The sequence below is a fragment of the Ochotona curzoniae genome, unplaced genomic scaffold (assembly GCF_017591425.1).
Source record: "Ochotona curzoniae isolate NIBS_2020 unplaced genomic scaffold, NIBS_Ocur_1.0 contig_2692, whole genome shotgun sequence".
Taxonomy (NCBI): domain Eukaryota; kingdom Metazoa; phylum Chordata; class Mammalia; order Lagomorpha; family Ochotonidae; genus Ochotona; species Ochotona curzoniae.
This window is the reverse complement of record NW_024465556.1, coordinates 14,704,722-14,717,861: the sequence shown is the minus strand read 5'-3', so window position 1 is coordinate 14,717,861 and position 13,140 is coordinate 14,704,722.

Below are 13,140 nucleotides of genomic sequence, written 5' to 3'. Positions count from 1 at the left end.
AATAAAGTTGCTACTTAACAGGTGGAGTAAGGATCAGGGCAGAGGCGGTGATGAATCCACACACAGCCTTGGGTCTCACCTGGGACCAGGTAATAGGCCCAGGTAGAGGGAAACAAAGGCACCAGCCCTTCTCCCAAGAAGCAGATTCTTAAGGTCTTTACTACCCTCACATAACTGAGCCCCACTGGATCACAAAGGCACAAAGTTTTAAAGGCACAAAGTACCTGGGCAGGGGAGGCATTGCGAACAACCCAGGAAACTTTGACTTGGGGCCACATGGGATTGTCAGTAGGAATGCTGTGAAATATTTCTGTGTTGAAGTGCAGAGGGGCCAGAGGCCAATTTCCTGGCCAGCCTGATGTTACACATGTGAGACAGGCAGGAGAGATCCTCCCGTATCCTCTGCCAGGCCTCTCCCATTGTCTGTATACCATGCAGTTTTGGCACACATGGGCCCTGTGTGTGACTCTGATGCTTAGCATTTTGCTTCCAATAAACAGCTAAGAAGGAGAGCCTTGTAACAGAGGCCCTGGAGAGGTATGCTTGGCCCAGAAGAGAGTAGGTGAGAGGTCCCTGCTGCCCCTCCAGGCAATCCACAGTAGAGCTGTATGACTAGCTTCAAACTATGATCAGAATGCCCCAAAGAAATTGTCAATGCAATATCTACATTTCACAGTCAATGTTACAGAGGAAATGAGAAGAACGTTTCTTACCTTGCTTTCAGTGAGTGGTGGCTGCATTGCCACTTGAGGTTCTGTGGCCTGAAAGAGAGGCAGAATAAGATGAAGTATTACAAAAGCTTCTGGGCCCGGTGGCGTGGCCTAGTGGCTAAAGTCCTCACCTTGAACGCGCAGGGATCCCATATCGGCACTGGTTCTATCCTGGCAGCTTCACTTCCCATCCAGCTCCCTGCTTGTGGCCTGGGAAAGCAGTCAAGGACGGCCCAAAGCCTTAGGACCCTGCACCCACGTGGGAGACCTGGAGGAAGTCCCTGGCTCCTGGCTCCTGGCTCCTGGCTCTGAATCGGCACAGTACCGGCCATTGTGCTCACTTGGGGAGTGAATCATCAGATGGAAGATCTTCCTCACTGTCTCTCCTCTTCTCTGTATATCTGACTTTGTAATAAAAATAAATAAATCTTTAAAAAAAAGCTTCTTAAGGCAACTTGCAATCACAACATACTAATGCTCCTAAGTAAGGTGCTCAAACAACCTTGAAAGGTCTAAGCAAATTCTAACAGAAATGAACAATTTTCTGCATGAAGTTCACCAGAGCTCAGAAATATGCAATTTACAAATGCAGATACATGAATACTTCCTGGGTGCTTCTAAAGGTGCCCACCTTGTGCTAGGCTCTGGAGGACTAACACTATAAAACAGAGGCTCTGCCACAGGAAACTCACAGTCCATTTGGGAAGGCAGATGTGTCATCACCAGTAAAAGTACGGCTCCCGCTGACCTGCTGGAGAGGCCCAGAGAGGGGCTGTCCCACAGACCACGGGGTTCTAATTCCTGCTCAACCACCAGCCCCACCAAGCCTCAAGACTATCTCCCACTGTCTCAAAACTGCAGGATGCAGAGCTCTCTAGGTGATTCTGAAGGGAACAGGGCCATGGAGGGACAGCTAGCACTTGGTAGAGTCTGGGAAGGATCTGCCATCCTGCTCTTGTATAACTCCCCTTCTCTGATGGATTGGTGAAGCTGCAGCTGATCCAGACAAAAGCCCACATGAAATTTTTCAAGATCATAGCTGGAGGGCACAATAAAGTGTTTGCCAGGAATAGCCACAGTAACTGCTTCTAGTTCATGCTCTTGTAGAGTCTACCCACTGTGGCTCTGGGGATGGCCATGTGGCTTGGTTTGGTCAGTAGGATAATTGCAATGGATTGCATGCATTTTGGGGGGCCCGCTCCCTTTTGCTGCTCCTAGGGTCCTTGCCATGAATGAGTCTCTGCTGGAGACCCACAGTCTAGTTAAGCTGCCATGAAGGGACTGGAGAGATGAGTTACAATGCTCCCAGGCAGACTGAAATCAGACCTCCAGTAATGAATGTTGGGGACACTCATGTGGCCAGCAGGCCTGCATCACAGCCAGCAAGAAGGGAGATCAGTCAGATGATCAGAGCCTGGCTGTGCACTTTCATTCCAACTGGCAGGATGAAGCAGTCCTGGTTTCAACCCGGGACCTGCTAGAGACAGCCTTCCTGGGAAACCCCATGCCAGAACAGATGTGGTCCAAGGACAGGTACATGCATCAGTCCTGACTAGAGGCCTCAAAGGACTGTGCTGCCAACTTGGAGATCTCACAGGATTCTGCCAGTCTCCACTTACCCTTGCAGTTCTGTGTGAAATCAAAGCGAAACCAGGGGAGAAAAAATACAACCAAGATGGCCTGAGAGGTGGAACATTTGGCCTCGCAGTTAAAAATGCCAGTTAAGATGCCCGTGTCCCACATAGGAAGACCTGTGTTCAACAGCCAGCTTTGGCTTCTGACTCCAGCTTCCTGCCAATGTAGAACCTAGGAGGCAGAAGCAGGAGTGACCCCCAACCACCAAAATCTCATGGGAGACCTGGGTTGAGTTCTAGCTCCCAGCTTTGGTTCCAGCCCAGTCCAGTCCACTCCAGCCCAGTCTAGCTCAGTCCAGCCAACACTTCTGTGGCCGCGTGAGGAGTAACACAGCAGCTGGGGCATGTCTGTCTCTGCTTTGTCTCTGTCTTTAAATGTCTATATGTCTCTCTCCCTCACATACTTGGATATATATAATTTTTTTAAAGATTTATTTTTACTGGAAAGAATTCACAGAGAGGAGAGACAAAGAGAAAGATCTTCCATTACTGGTTCACTCCCAAAGTGGCCACAATGGCTGGAGCTGAGTTGATCTGAAGCCAGGAGTTTCTTCTGGGTCCCCCACACAGGTGCAGGATCCCAGAGTCTTGGGCCATCTTCTACTGCTTTCCCAGGCCACAAACATGGAGCTAGATGGAAAATGGAGCAGCCAGAATATAAACCAACACCCAGCTGGGATTCCGGCACATACAAGGCAAGGATTTTGCCACTGAGCCATCATGCTGGACCCAGAAGTGTATAATTTAAGACACAGAAAATGGGGGCCCTCCAACCACATATTCCTAAGGATGGATAGATGTTGAGTTGGTCCAGCCTGAGAAAGGCTGTGCTATGCTGATTTCCTACTTTTACTTTAAGTTCTGCTCAGGGTCTCTCTCATGGTCTGCCTAATGGCTGCCAGCCAGCAGCAGACAGCACCTTTGCCTGCAGTCTTTCTCCAAATTCTCACATAAGCCTGGGACATCTACAAGGTTGCCACAGAGCCCTTGCATGGGAAGCTCATGTCTGTGGGGTACAGGTGAAGATCTAGATGGTTTGAGTCTTGGGCATGTGGAGAACTTGCCTAGATGCTGCTGGGTAAATGGGTTGCCTAGAGGTCTCCCCACCCTTTCTTTTACTTCCCTAGGACCATGATTTCTATGGTTTCCTTTTTCTTTTGCTAAAACTATGTTTGTTTGAAATGCAGAGTGATAGAAGAGGGAGTGGTATCTTCCTCTGGCTAGTTCATTCTCCATATGCCTGCAACAGCTGGGACTGGTTCAGGCAGAAGCTGGAGCTTCATCTGAGTCTTGCATGTGGGGTGGCAGGGACCCAAGCACTTGAGCCTCAACTGCCTTCCCAGGATGCATTAGCAGAAAACTGGGAAGACACAGCAGCCATGACTCCAATGAGCACTCTGATATGGGATCTGGTTGTCACAGGTGGCAGCTCAACCTGATGTGCCACACATCTGCCTCAACCACTTATTAAATGGCAGAATCTATAGCAAACATTATTGACTGACATAGAACAGAACAGTAAGAACTGAACTTGGAGCTGGCATTGCGGTGCAGTGAGTTAAGCCACCCCTTGCAATACTGACATCCCATTATAGAGTGCAAGCTGAAGTACCAGTTGTTTTGTTTTCTGTCCCACTCCCTGCTAATGCACCTGGAAAAGCAGCAGAAAAAGACCCAAGTACTTGTTCCCTGCCACCCACATGTGAAACCTGGATGAAGTCCTTGGCTCCTGGCTGTAGCCTGAACCAACCCGAGTTGTTGCAACCATTTCAAATACATCTTTTCTTTTTAAGTGAGAAATGTACTTGAGAAATCAAACCAATTTCCAACTCCTGGATTTCTGCCTTGCATTTGATACCTTGGAGTCCATGATCCTCTCTGGATCCTTACCTGCTAACCTCAGATCCACAATCAACATTGAACTCCAGCGCCCAAACCTGCAGATTGCCACATGGTGCCTGTGACACTGACTACTTTGTGCTACCTCTCCAAGGCTGGTCTAGCCTGCTTTAAACCCTGAGTGGCAGTCTGCCTGGGGCTGGCAAAGTTAGGAAGGCACAGGCAGGGGATGGTGTGGGCCATGAGAGGTGGCAACAACACCCCAAACAAGTTTCTGGCTTGGAAATTCACCTCTTTTCCCAGAGCCAGGAAGACTTCCAACATGCTTGTGAGGTGCCAGCAGATAGAAGCAAACAGCCATGGGGGTCTACTGGACAAAGGGCATCCTCAGATTAATGTATGAATTGATTCTTCAGATTTATGTGCTTACTGATCCCCAGCCCCATTGTAAACCACGTAGGCACCTTAGACTCTGCACGAGAACCTGGGTGTTGGACACAGGATGGAACTCAACTTTCACAAAGCCTTGTGGGGTAGGGAGGCTATGAGCTGTGAGCAGAGAAAGGGGGGCATTTCACTCACTGTTGCAGCCCCAAGAGACGGTGCTGATCAGGCAGTGCTCTGTGAACCCCTCCCTCCTGGGGAAAGCAGCAGCCAACAAGGGCCAGAGCCAGCTTACCTGTCCTCGCTGGCAGTTCTGCCCCATGGTGGTGAAGGTGTCTGTGCTGTCAGAGTCCTGTCCCGTTCACCGCTGTCCTCAGCAGCAGAGGTTCCAATGCCTGGAGAGAAGTCAAGTTCAAAGGTAGTGGGTCAGGGTCTGGCAGTCTTGCCTCTGTCCTCACCAACTGGGAAAGCCAAGCCAGGAACAGGGTGAGTCCAGAGGCTTCTGGCAGGACACTGTTCTAGAAGAAAACTCCCTAGAGCCTTGTTTGGGAGCTAACACCCTTGTGGCCAGCCAGATCTAAAGAGGGTACCTGCTTTGGGAAGGAATCCAGTAGAAATGGGAATGAGTCAAGACTCCAAATCTTCAAAGGTACAAATTTTTTTCACAAGTGTGCTCTCCGTCACCATTTCACTGCTTTCCATACCAGACAAACGTAAATGGGAAGTTTTAAGGGACTAAAACCTAGTTTTCTAGCTATGAGAGTGCTACATAAACACCTATAAACATTTGTATATATATAAATAATATATAACAATATATAATATATTATATAATGTATTTTATATAACAATATAATATTAATAGTAATTTATTATTATATGATAATAAATAAATAATATATAAACATTTATATATATAAAGTAGGTGAACGGTGAATGGATACAGAAAATATGTACATCTATTTTTTTAATGAAGTACTATCCAGCCTTAATAACAAGGACTCCCTGCTGTTGGCAATGGCATGGGCAAATTTGGAGGAGGTTATGCTGAGTGAAGGAGGTAATCATGCTTGTTTAACACAGATCAGATATCCTAAGTAGAAACTTGGCTGTCACTGAGGGGTCCTGCACAGCTGACCGGTGCAGTGCTTTGCCCTTAGGCAAGTCCATTTGTGCTGCAGATCCCAGTGTGTTACTTCCAGGCAAGGCCCTCCCAGCTCTAAGGGGAGTGAGCCAAGAGTTGGTGATTACAGTCCTGGCTAATGCTGGGTGCCCTGTCAACCCCTGAGGCTCAGGCAGAGGGGAACTCTGCCAGAGCCATAGCAAAAACACTTGTCACTGCTCACACCTCAGACCCTCCCCAGCCCAGCCCAACCCAAAGGCACACACAAATGTTGTGGGAATTTTTGTTACTGGTTTGCTAAATCAAGCAAGATCTGCTTTAACATTCATATTTAATCTGCTCTCCCCAGGGTATTATGTGAGAGGAGAGACTCAGACAGTTCTATCATATGAATTTTGTGTGTTTATACTTCTTGGCACACAGTAGGTGTTGAAATCAGACGGTGCCAATGCCAACCTGCTTGGTTTAAAGCTCTGGTCTACGTAATAGCTTTGACTATGGAAAAGCTACTTCAACTATCTGAAGCTCAGTTTTCTCAACTGTAAAATAGATATTAACAAAGTAGTCAAGGCCCACAGGCTTGGAAAATATTATTACATAAACAGAATCCTCAGAATAAAATGCTTGGCACTGACTATTCAATATAAATTAACTGTTACTAGTGTTGAATGATTCATTGTCGGTTTTACTGAAATTCAAAACAATTGTCAAAACAAAAAGGGCTGGGGCTGGCATGAAGGCACACTAATCCTCTACCCTGAAGCACCAGCATACTATACGGGCTCTGCTTCATGTCCCAGCTGCTCTACTTCCAATCCAACTCTCTGCTTACAGCCTGGGAAAGCAGCAGAGAATGGCTCAAGTCCTTGGGCCCCTGCACCCGTGTGGAAGACATGGAGGAAGTTGCCCCCCCGTTCAGATCAGTTCAGCTCTGGCTGTTACAGCCATTTGGGGAGTGAAGCAGCAGATGAAAGATTTCTCTCTCTTTCTCCTTCTCTGTAAAATCTGTCTTTCAAACAAATAAACAAACAAAGAGCTGCTCACTTAAGTTCCATCTTTTTTTTAAAAAAAAAAAGGTTTACTTATTGAAAAGTGGAGTTACCCATACAGAGGAAAATCTTCCATCTGTTGGTTCACTTCCCAATTTCCAGAAGAGTCAAGGATGGGCCACTCTGAACCATAAGCTTCCTCTGGGTCTCCCCCATGATGGCAGGAGCTCAAGCATTTGGGCCATCTTCCATTGCTTTCTCAGGTGCAATACCAGGGAGCTGGGCCAGTTGTAAAGTAACTGGGATGCCCACACAGGATACTAGTATCATAGGTAACATCTTAATATACCATGTCACAACACCAGACTCCTAGATTCTTTAATTAATTAATTTATTTGAAAAGCCAAATGACAGGGAGAGAAAGGGAAACAGTGAGATTTTCCTTCTGCTGGTTCATTCCCCAGATGGTTTCAACGACTGGGGTTGAACCAGGGTTAAACCAAGATTCCCAAACTCCATCAGGGTTTCCCATGTGGGGGCAGAGGACCAAGCATTCGGACCATCTCCTGTTGTTTTCCCAGGAGCGCTATCATAGAATTGAATCAGAAGTAGAGTAACCAAGACTCAAAAACAAGCACCCCAATACAGGATGCAAGGTATTGCAAGCTATGGCATTGACCCACTGCAACACAACACCAACCAAGTTTTAGTTTGTTTTTAAATAATAGTTTTTAAATTTGGTTTTTAGTTATTTAAATTTGGTTTCTCTTCATTAATTTGGGAAGTAGAGGAAGACGGACAGAGCTCCATCTTCCACACACACATACCCATAACAAACAGAGCTGGGACTGGTCAAAGGAGCTGGGAACTCAATCCAGGTTTCCTACGTGGAAAAAGTGATCTAACTACTAGCCCTACTACAAAGTGGCAATGCCGCCAAGGACACAACAGTAGCAGGAGCAGGAATCAGGAATGAAGCCAGGACTCCAACTAGGTACTCTAACACAAGCCACGGGCATTCAAGCTTTGGCTTAACCGCTAGGGCCAAACATTCACTTGACTTCTAACTGGGGATGTGGCCCATTCAAAGGTGTTTAAATGACCACTTCCTTGGGGAAACACAAAATAATTTGTTGAGATAAGGGAAGAAAATATTAGAACTTATATTTATGACTTTTTAATCTTACCCCATAACCCCTAGGTTATTTTTTGTACATAAGATATTATATATATTATATACATTGCTAAACTTATTATATATGTAACTAAACTTCTATAACTCTAAAAACTGAGATATAACTCATATCCCAAAATATTCACCTTTTTTTTTTTTTTTAAGATTTATCTGAAAGGCAGAGTGAGGCAGAGAGAGGGGGAAAGACACAGAGAGACCATGTATCTACTGGTTCACTTCCTCAGTCTGTGACCACCAAGGCTAGGCCAGGCAGAAGCCCAGAGCCAGGAACTCCGGTCTCCATGTGCATGCAGGAGCCCAGATACTTGGCTCACCTTCCACTACTTTCCCCAGGCACATGAGAAGGGGCTAGATGGGAAGCGGGGCAGCCAGGACTTCAAAATGGGATAACAGAATTGCAGGTGTAGACTTAATCTGGGGGTCCCAGATTCACCCTTTAAAGTGCAACATTCAGCGGTTGTGGAATATTCACAGGACTGTGTCACCATCAGCACTCATTCCAACACACCTGTCATCCCCCACAAAGGAACCCACAGCCATGAACACTTATTCCTTTCTACCTCTCCCAGCTACTGCAACCATGATGCTCCTTTCTATATCCATGGATTTGCCTGTCCTGAACATCTTATCCAAGTGGAATCATCCATGCCTATGCATTAAAACACACCTGTTAGGTAAAGTGCCTGTGAAAACACTTTGGCTGAACGTGCCTGAACAGACAGGTCTGCAGGGACATGACAGGAAGTGTATGGCTTCTGATTTGCATCTGCTTTCTGCATTAGCTCCTTCTGCAGGGGAACTGACAGGTGACCTGGGCTACCTCAAGCTGTGCTAACAAAATCCATACATCTGACATAGTCCAAAGCAGAAAACAACTGAATATAAAATACAGATTTTCAGGGTCTGTGCTGTAGCACATCAGGTTAAGCTGCCACCTGCAATGCCAGCATGCTATATGAGTGCTGATTCAAGTCCTAGCTGTTCCACTTCTGATGCAGCTTCCTGCTAATGCTCCTGGGAAAGCAGAAGATGAGCAAGTGGGTCTCTGCATCCACATGGCAGACTCAGATGTCCCTGGCTTTGGCCTGGCCTGTCTGTTGTAACTGTTTGGGGGGTGAACAGGCAGATGGAAGATCTCTGTGCGTCTCTCCCTCCATCTTTCTGTAGCTGTGCTCTTCAAATAAAATGAATCTAAAAATAAAATAAAATATAGAGCTTGTCATTTAGGGTTTAACTTTGTTTTTATTAAAAAAAAAAAAAAGAAAAGAAAAAAGAAATTTTCCAACTTATGCTATGCGGCCTGACAAAGGTGACAGTTCCCACAGCCACTCTGGCCTCCTTTTCTGAACCAGTGCAACTTTGAAGTCTGGTTCAAGCACTGCCCTGAGTCACAGATGCGCCCTCTAGGGGATCCGCCTGAGTTCTGACAGGCTCCCAGGCTCAATAGGAAGAGCTGCTGCTACTCCCTTTCTCCTCCCTAGTACCACTGCTGCTACTCCGGGGGCTGGGAGCCGGGGAGGAGCCCAAAGCAGTCCTAGAGCACTCAGTGTAAAGGTTGTGCAGAGTGGAGTTCTCTTGAAGACTTGGTTAGAGATCATGGAGATGTCGGTGGCATTTTCCATGGCCCTGCACAGGGGACAGTCTATAGTTAGTGCTGCCTTTCTGTGGGAGCCACCTTGTCCCCTCATTCCATGGCCTGGGAAGCCCATGGATTCCTTTCAGACTGGCCCAGCTCTTTCAGAACTGGGAGCCTCCCACTCCCTTGGGATCTAGAGCATCTGAGTAAACCAAACACTTCCCTTCTAAAGCATTCTAGTCCAGGTGCCCTAACAACCATGATTTCAAATTAGATGTCTCATTGCTTGGGGTACTTAACCTGAATTTAGGGATACTGATTTTACAACCAACAAATCCACAATTCAATTATATTTTGTCCCTTCCAGTTATGCTCGGTGACTCTGGGACAGTGTTTGTTCTTCCCTGGCCCTCCTCAGTAACATAAATGAGTTTCACCTCCAGGGTTCTCCTTTTGAGATCCTAAGGTTTGTGTATTTCCTTATCCATTTTGAGGAGGACAGCAAGCCACTTAATACAAAAGGCCAGACAGGGCCTGATGGCTGTGTGACTGGGGCGTGCACACCCAGGCTGCCTGCCCACTTGCCTTGGGAGGATGTACAACAGCTTGGCTGGTTCTTTACTTGGGCTCACTTTCATTTTTCCCAAGAGAACATAAGCTTTCCTTGCAGCCCAAATGCAGATTCTTGGCACAGAGCAGGTATGGGTGGGAGCTGTAGCTCTCTTCCTCCTTGGGAACAATGCTCTGGGAAAGTTTTATAGCTGGTTAGTTGAGGTCCTGAGAACAGAAGGAGAGAGAAGATGGGTTTGTCATAAAATCAAGAGGCACCAGGGGGCCGAAAGGGGGACAGCCTGTGCTCAGGTTCTTGGGAAGGAGGAGGGATGAGGGCCTCGGGGGCAAGTGCCATGGCACTTTTAGCTTTGAAATGCTTTATTGCCACTGAGCTCCCAAAAGAACCTGGAGTGAGAAGGACAGGAATAGTGGCAATGGCGGGGAAGACAACAATGATGAGAGGTGATGACAATGGTGGCGTTGTGCACTGAGCACTCATGTGTACCAGGCATGGGGCTGAGGATTTGATGCATGTGGACGGCTAGAAGCTTCCCAATAATACAAAGAAGGAGAAATAATGTCATGGATGGAGAGACTGAAGCATGGACGAGTTAATCCGTGTGCAAATGGAGCTGCAGCAGCAGGGCTGGGTTTTAAACTTGGGGCTCTTTAGCCACAAGCCTTAACTATTTTATGGGCAAAGCACCCACAGCTCAGCACTAATGAAAGCACTTAGGTCTTAAAACCTGCCCAGGTTAGTGGACAAAATCAAGAAGGCTGACCTCTGGCTCGTGCTGGGGTTGTAACAAATGTCTCAGGCTACTTCCTTTCTTCTTCCTCCTTTGCTTCCTTCAAAGACAAAACCTCCTGTCCCTTCACCATCTTTAGTGAAGACCTAGGGGTGGCTGCCAATGTTTCCCACTCAACCATACCACCTGTTCCCTAGTAGACTGCAGTGCCAGGTTGAAGCCAGCAGCCAGGGGCTTCTAGGTCTCCCATGTAGATTACTGGGGCCTAAGTACTTGGGCCATCCCTCCAATTCTTCTAGGCACATTAGCAGGGAATTGCACCAGAAGTGGAGCGGCCAAGACTCAAGGTAGCATCCTTATGGGATGCCAGTGTCATGGGCAACAGCTTAACATGTTGTGATGCTACGCCACAACGCAATCTCAAGACTTATTTATTTTATCTGAAAGGCAGAGTGACCAAAAGAAGGGAGAGAGGAGGATAGGGGAGGGAGAGGAGGAAGGACAAAAGGAGGGAGAAGTAGAGGGAGACTCAACTACTGGCTCACTCCCAAATGGCTGGACCAGGTCAAAGACAAGAACCAAGAACTCCATTCAAGGTTTGCATATGAGTGGCAAGCATCCAGGTACTTGAGCCATCCCCACTGTGTTCCCAGGTGCATCACCAGGAGTTATGTAGGAAGTGGAACAGTCAGGATTTGAACCAGAGCTCCACTCTAGGTTGACAGCATCATGGCAGCAGCTCAAACCAGCACACCACACCCTGACTCCTCCTGAGGCCTCTTATGTGAGGGGACTAATCTCTTTCACAAGGCTCTGTCCTCACACCTAATCACCTTTCAAAGGCCCATGCTTAATTCCATCAATTCTAACCTTCAGACCAAGGTATCCACCCAAGACCTGGATGAATGATGTGTCACTCTTACAGCAGCCTTGCCATCTATGGCTGGTGATGCTCAAGACAAAATCTGCTTCCCTCTGACTCTCTTGAAGTAAGCTTAGTTCTCTGGATTCTTAAAGGCAAACCTGATCATTCTTGGTCAAAACTGACAAGAATGAAAATCATGCTCATCTGTGGTTGTTTGTGAACACACCATCAGCCACTAACTCCAGCCTAAGAAAGGATCCTACACTTACAAGGTTTCTAGTAAACAGGGGCAAAGGTGATGGAAGCTTTGAGTTACACGCTGCCTCCAGCCGAGCCAGCTAACATGAGGCTTGGCTTTGCAGACTGGCCCATATTCTGGAAAATGATAAAGTCAGGTCCCTAGGACCCCATTCCCAAGTCTGGCCCAGCCTCCGGGGTTCTTGAGGTCATGGTCACCTCTCCCATGTGGCTTTTCTTAAGTCCTACACTCATGACTTAATTGGGGTTAGGAAGAAATTTAGGAACCAGATAGGAGAGTACCTCAAATAGTTCATGGAAAGTAAATTTAAAAGATAATGTTATTTTGGCGCAAGAAAAACCAAATGAAATATGTGTTCAAGCTTTTTTTGTATTGCAAAATCAGATGTACAGAGAGGAAGAGAGACAGTGAGGAAGATCCTCCGTCTGATGATTCACTCCCAAGTGACCTCAACGGCTGGTGCTGTGCCGATCCGGAACCAGGAGCCAGGAACCTCCTTCAAGTCTCCCATGTGGGTGCCGGGTCCCAAGGCTTTGGGCCGTCCTTGACTGCTTTCCCAGGTCACAAGCAGGGAGCTGGATGGGAAGTGGAGCTGCCGGCGAGCAGAAGAACCAGCGAGCACATGGGGTCCCGGGGCGTTCAAGGCAAGGACTTCAATTGCTAGGCCACCGTGCCAGGCCCCAAGCTTTTTTTTATAGTAGGTATTTCTCACAAACTTTTTGAGGACTCCTCAGTACTCCTTGCATTTAAATTATCACTGTTTTTCATGGATAGTAACTACTGCCCAGCCCTGGATCTACTTAGCTTCTAGAGGGATAAATTCCCTATTCCATTCTGAGGCTCCTCATCATATTCAGCCAGTTGTATGTTCATTCATTCAGCCATTCTGCATATTCTCACAAGCTCCATCCAGTTCCAGTCCATCCTCCCATGCCTACCAGCAAATGGACACTGCCTAATTTCTTCTCTAAATAGAAAAGTCAAAGCCAACCATTCCACTCAGAAGAGTATGCCAACAGACGCTCCAACTCAGATAAACCAAAATATAGCTGAGCACAAAAGAATAGCATAAATTCTGTTTTGAACTTGTATTTGCACCCTATCCCAATATCCCTGGCACCATGAGGAAGAGGATGGACAGATGACTAGTCTACTTTGAGAAGAACTAAACTGGCGGCCAGGAAGGAATACAACACAGATAACTGCCTTTCAGCCTGACCATCCACTACCAATCAGTGTCTCCCCTACCCCCACCCGCCACGGCA